The 6,000-nt window shown below is 45.5% G+C and overlaps 1 protein-coding gene across 2 annotated transcripts in view; it reads left to right on the top strand.

The window, feature by feature from the left end:
- The first annotated feature begins 5,488 nt into the window (after positions 1-5,488).
- ELOVL7 (ELOVL fatty acid elongase 7) overlaps positions 5,489-6,000 on the top strand; it is an 87,086-nt gene continuing 86,574 nt past the window's right edge. For both annotated transcript variants that reach the window (XM_037798728.1, XM_037798727.1), the window contains exon 1: positions 5,489-5,590. The gene's annotated coding sequence lies outside the window, so the exon portion shown is untranslated. The remainder of the gene's footprint in view (positions 5,591-6,000) is intronic.

The raw sequence follows: 6,000 nt of genomic DNA, 5'->3' as shown, positions 1-6,000 counted from the left end.
CTATATTTCTCTCTCCTTTCTTTGTTTCTCTGTCGGTAGGGCTCACTTTAGTATCTGTAGTAGGGCAGGTCTTTTATTGGCAAAATCTCTCAGCATTTGTTTGTCTGTGAAAAATTTAAGCTCTCCCTCAAATTTGAAGGAAGGTTTTGCTGGATAAAGTATTCTTGGTGGGAAATTTTTCTCTCTCAGAATTTTAAATATGTCATGCCACTGCCTTCTCGCCTCCATGGTGGCCACTGAGTAGTCACTACTTAGTCTTATGTTGTTTCCTTTGTATGTAGTGAATTGCTTTTCTCTTGCTGCTTTCAGAACTTGCTGCTTCTCTTCAGTTTTTGACAGTCTGTTCAGAATATGTCTTGGGGTGGGTTTATTTGGATTTATTCTATTTGGAGTTCACTGGGCATTTATGCTTTGTGTATTTATATTGTGTAGAAGGTTCGAGAAGTTTTCCCCAACAATTTCTTTGAATACTCTTTCTAGACCTTTACCCTTCTCTTCCCCTTCTGAGAAACCAATGAGTCTTAAGTTTGGACGTTTTATTTTATCTGTCGTATCCCTGAGATCCATTTTGATTTTTTCTCCATTCTTTCTTTTGTTCTTTCATTTTCTGTTCTGTGGTCCTCTAGGACACTGAGTCGTTGTTCAACTTCCTCTAATCTTGTATTATGAGTATCCAGAGTCTTTTTAATTTGGCCAACAGTTTCTTTTATTTCCATAAGATCTTCTATTTTTTTATTTACTCTTACAATTTCTTCTTTATGCTCTTCTAGGGTCTTCTTTATGTCCTTTATATCCTGTGCCATGTTCTTCTTCATGTCCTTTATATCCTGTGCCATGCTCTCGTTCTTTGATTGTAGTCTTTTGATTAATTGCGCCAAGTACTGTGTCTCTTCTGGTCTTTTGATTTGGGTGTTTTGGATTGGGTTCTCCATATCGTCTGGTTTTATCATATGCTTTAAGATTTTCTGTTGTTTTTGGCCTCTTGGCATTTGCTTTGCTTGACAGGTTTCTTTCAAGTTGCAAAAAATACCAGTCTAATTTTTCAGAATGACAACTTGGTGGCGTACACTTTCTCTAACTAACCAGCAGATGGCGTCTGCAAGTCACCTATTCCCCTCAAGTCAGTTCTCCTCAACTTTGTCTCTGTGGTGTGTGGGGAAATGGTTCTTGTGGGGTTCAATCGGTAAACTGTTTGGGTGTGTTTTTGGTGCTGTCCACCCTGAATGTGGGGCGTGTGTCTGCGTCGTTAGGGAGGCAGGGCAGCTTTAATATTCAAACCTCCCAGGTGTTCCCGGAGATTCAAGGCTGTTGCAAGAGTCTAAGCCTTCATTTCAGTTTTGCCCCAGATTTTCTCTGCTGCTGACCCACAAGTCGCTGGCATTGATGTAGCGTCCCTGGGTTTTCCGAGCACGCCCCTTTCTCAGCTGTGATCTTCCAGGACCTCTGCTGAGGGGAGGCTGTGCTACATCACAAGTGCACGCCATCCCTCAAGGGAAGCCCCAGGCCGCTGGGCCGTGCAGGGGCACTCCCAGCCTGATGCAAAGATGGCTGAATGGGGCATCTCAACCTCCCCCCCCCCACTTTTTCACACAGCCCCGCCTTCCCAGCTCCGGGACAACTAGCTGTGTGTGCACCCAAGACCACTGTCCAGGGCTGATATTGTGGTGCGTGCGTGGGGCCGTGGGATACACTCCCCATCACACTGGGTTTCCTGGCATGGCTCTGGGCTGTGTGTAAGGCTCCAGGCAGGAGTGTCTCCAGCCCACCGGGGAGCCGGCTGCAAGCAGCGTGGTTGTTTTCTCTTTTTGGCTCTCCCCTCTGCCCCCCTGGCCCTGAGGGAATCAGCAACAGTCTATCCTCCACATCAGACACCGAAAGGTTGGCACAGCCTGCTCCTGCCATGCTTCACTGTGCAGTTCTCACCATTGTAACTGCAGCTGCTCTTGGGTTGTTTTTTTTTTTTTTTAAAGAACTAGTCCATCTCCAAACACCAACCCCTGGTTTCCCCACACCACAGCGTGGCCGCGGGAATTTCAGCCGGCTTACTCACTTGTTTCAGAATACAGACTCCTGATTTCGCCAAGTGCACAGTCCCTGTGGTTTTAGCAGACCTTGCCCAGCTGCTGTATCACTGAAACTGGTGTTCTGGGTCACTTTCTGGTTTTTATCCAGTATTTTTCATGGAGGTGTTTTTTTGCCCTGTCTCACTTAGCCGCCATCTTAGGTTCTCCCCTCTTAGCCATTCTTATACCTTTACATATCATCTGGAAGTTGACTACTCCCAAATTTAGATCACCAGCACAGATCTTGTTCCTGAACTCCAGACTGGTATAATCTATTACTTGACATTCCCAGTTGGATATCTAATAGATACCTCAAATTTAATCAGTCCAAGGAACTAATAATGGTGGAGAAAAGCCCAAAAGTACTTTATTGGGACATATGAAAAAATTGGAATGTAGACAGATAGCTTTATATCAATGTCAAAGTACCTGAACTTGATAACTGTACGTGAATATTTTTGTTCTCTGGAAATGTACATGGAACCATTAAGGTTTAGGAGCATGATGGAATACAGCCTACTCTCAAATGTTTAAAAAATAGAAAAATAGATAGATATCCAGATAGATAGATAGATAGATGGAATGATAAAGGTGGCAAAATGTTCAAAATTAGTGGATCTGGTTATCAGAGTGGGAGTATATTAGAGTTCTCTGTATGGGTTTTCTAGTATTTTTGCAACTGCCCTCTAAGTTTGAAATTATTTCCAAATAAAAAGTTTTCAACACATTTAAGCAGTCCCCCAAAAAGCTTCTGACCAAACTCCTCTCACCAACCTTCATCCTCTCACAGTATTCCTCTTCATAGTAAATGACAATTCTCTTCCAATTTTTCAGGGCAAACACCCTGGAGTCATCTTTGACTCCTTTTTCTTTCACACCCCACTTCCAATCCACAGGAAATCCTGTTGACTCTACCTTCAGAATATATGTTAAAAGCCTGACCACTTTTCACTACTACCAACCTGGTCCAAGTGACCTTTTTCTCTCACCTGGATTTTGTAAAAGCCTTCTAATCATCAACTTGCTTCTGTCCTTCTGCCTATCCCCCCTACCCTGACTCTACTCTCAACAGTCACCAGAGTAGTCTTTTAAAATTTGAAGATCATGTCACTTCTCAACTCAAACTGCTTCCCCTAACTCATTGATCTCAATTATTACTATTGTCCTCACTCACTCCCTTCCAACCAATCTGGCCTCCTTACTGTGTACAAATGTGAATTTGTACACGCATGTTCTTGTCCCAGGATTATCTTCTGACTAGAGTGCTCTTATCCAGACAGACCCACAGGCTTGCCACTTCACCTATTTGAAATCTTGCCTCAAATGCCTCCTTCCCTTGAGAGCTTTCCTAATCACTTTAAAACTGCAATGCTCCTGACTCCCAGGGATGTAATCTCCCTGGCAACATGGGGTATGACTCCCAGGACCTGGCATCCTGGGATCAAGAAAGACTTCTTGACCAAAAGGGGGAAGAGAAATAAAACAAAATAAAGTTTCAGTGGCTGGGAGATTTCAAATGGTGTTGAGAAGTCATTCTGGAGATATTCTTATGTGTTAAGTAGATATCCCTTTTAATTATTGGTGTATTGGAATAGCTAGAAGAAAATACTGGAAACTGTTGATCTACAACCCAGTAGCTTTGATTCTTGCAAACGACTGTAATACTGTATAGCTTACATGGTGTGACTATGTGACAGTGAAAACCTTGTGGCTCACATCCCCTTTATCCAGTGTATGGACAAATGAGTAGAAAAATGGGGACAAAAATTAAATGAATAATGGGGGGATGGGATGTTTTGGATGTTCATTTTTACTTTTATTTTTATTCTTTGTATTTTTTTTGGAGTAATGAAAATGTTCAAAAATTGATTGTGGTGATGCATGCACAACCATATGATGGCACTGTGAACAACTGATTGTATACTGTGGATGATTGTATGGTATGTGAATATATTTCAATAAAACTGAATTTTTAAAAATGCATACTAAAGAATAATCTTGGTAAAAATATCAAATAAAATAGATTTTAGGAATCTTATTTCCTATAAAAAAAATTGCAGTGCCCCACCTCCTGAAGCCCCTATCCCTTTTTTTCTTCATAACACTTACCACAACCTGACCCACTATGTATTTTATTTGTTTATTCATTTATTGTCTGTCATCCCCAACTAGAATGAATGTAAACTCCATGACAACAGGGATTTTTTTATTTTTCTGTGTTGTTATCTGCTGGATCTTCAGGGCTTGGAATATAGTAGCACTGGATAAATATTTGCTGAATGAATGAGTCTACTTGGCCTTCTTCATATCTGTAGTTTTATAAATATCTATAGATGGGGAGATAGTGACAGACTCAAAGGGAAATATCACTAAGCAATTGTCTCCCAGTTAATTCCCAAAGGATTTCCCAAATCTACTAAATGTTTTTCTCTGAAGGCAAAGTTTACCTAAAAGGAAGGAGATACTTGAAATCTTTAGTTTCCCTGACTTCCCCATTCTCTCAAATTTGAACTTTCGTGTTTTTTGCTTTCCTCAAGTGGGCTCTCAAAGTTTTACACGAAACATTAAAACCTCTTGTTCAAAGTGCAGGACTAGGGTGTGGAAGGCAAACCCTACATGTGAGGAAAATAGTCTTCATCCCAAATCCTCTCCAACAGGAGATAAGAGAAAATCAGTTTGCTAGATTGTTTCCTGTAGCAGTTGCTATTACTAATCAGAAGTAAAGTTAAATTCGATTTATGTACAATTAATTTTGTTCTTCATTGCTCTAAAAGTCCCCCATCCCCACTCCCAATTTTCGCAGCAATTCTCCAATTTCTTTATATCATACATCAGTTCCTTTAGCGAAATGAAGGTTCTCCTCTCAGGGCCATCGTTGGGTCTGGCCTCCATTTTAGACACGAACTAACCCATCCAAATATCCTTTCAGTATGAACTCCCTTCTCTGTCTTCGTCGCCGCCAGCCTTACCCTCGGCCAGGATTTTCCTCATTTCAGATTTTCCTAACACTCATTCCTGAGTCGTGCATGACGACAGTTTTCACAATATTTATGTTAAGCCTCTAGATGACCTCAGGTGATGGCATTTTTGCTCAGAAAGAAATGTAATTAGTACGAAGTCCAGAACCAGTATCCGAAAGCAGCCAGCAGTCCTCCACCACTGGCCGCGCGTCGAGAGAGCCGCGCAGGGTCCGGGCGAGCTAGGCGGAGGTGCGGCGGAGGCGGGGCGGCCGAGGCACCCCTCCCGACCGCTCCCGCTCGCTCCGGAGCCGGAGGCCGGCTGCTCCCTCCCGGCCCCACCGCCGGTACCTGGAGGCGGGGGCGGGGACGGGCAGGGGGCGGCGCTGCGCGGCGTCACGCGGCGGGGTGGGAGAGCGGGCAGGTGACACCCTGTCTGCCTCCTCCCTCTTTAACTAGCTCGGTCGGCGGCGGGGGCAGCAGAGGCCGCTGTGAGGAGCTCTGCGCTCGCGCCGCCGCCGCCCTCGCTTCTGTGCGCGCCTGGTGCCTTCGGCTCCGCTCCCGGGAGGGGTGAGTGGGGGACTCCCGGCCGGCAAGCTGGGGCCAAACTTTTCCCGGGCATGGGGCAGGGTGGGAGGCCCCGTGGGGAAAGGCGCCGGGGAGTAGCTGGATTGAGGAACTTGGGTGCGGCGCGGGATGTGTGGGATCCCGGTGAAGGAGACTCGGGGAGAATGGCAAGGCCCTCGCGTGGCTCTGGGGAGGCGCTTTGGAAGTTCTTTTGCCACGGTTTGTGCGTGGGGAGGGCGAAGGCCTTTCTTTTCTGGAGCGCGGGACGCTTCACTCACCTGCGCCTTCTCTGGTAACCCCCGGCCCCCACGCTCGCCCCCGGCATCCCAAAGGGAAGGTCCGGGCCCCAGCGAGCGCGCTGCGGAGCCCGGGCGGTGGGTCCCTGCGGCCCGGCGAATCTGAGCCGCCTCCGA

The sequence above is a fragment of the Choloepus didactylus genome, chromosome 11 (genome assembly GCF_015220235.1).
Source record: "Choloepus didactylus isolate mChoDid1 chromosome 11, mChoDid1.pri, whole genome shotgun sequence".
NCBI classification, from domain to species: Eukaryota; Metazoa; Chordata; class Mammalia; order Pilosa; family Megalonychidae; genus Choloepus; species Choloepus didactylus.
The sequence above is the reverse complement of the archived record's forward strand: the minus strand, read 5'-3'. Positions and strand labels throughout refer to the sequence as shown.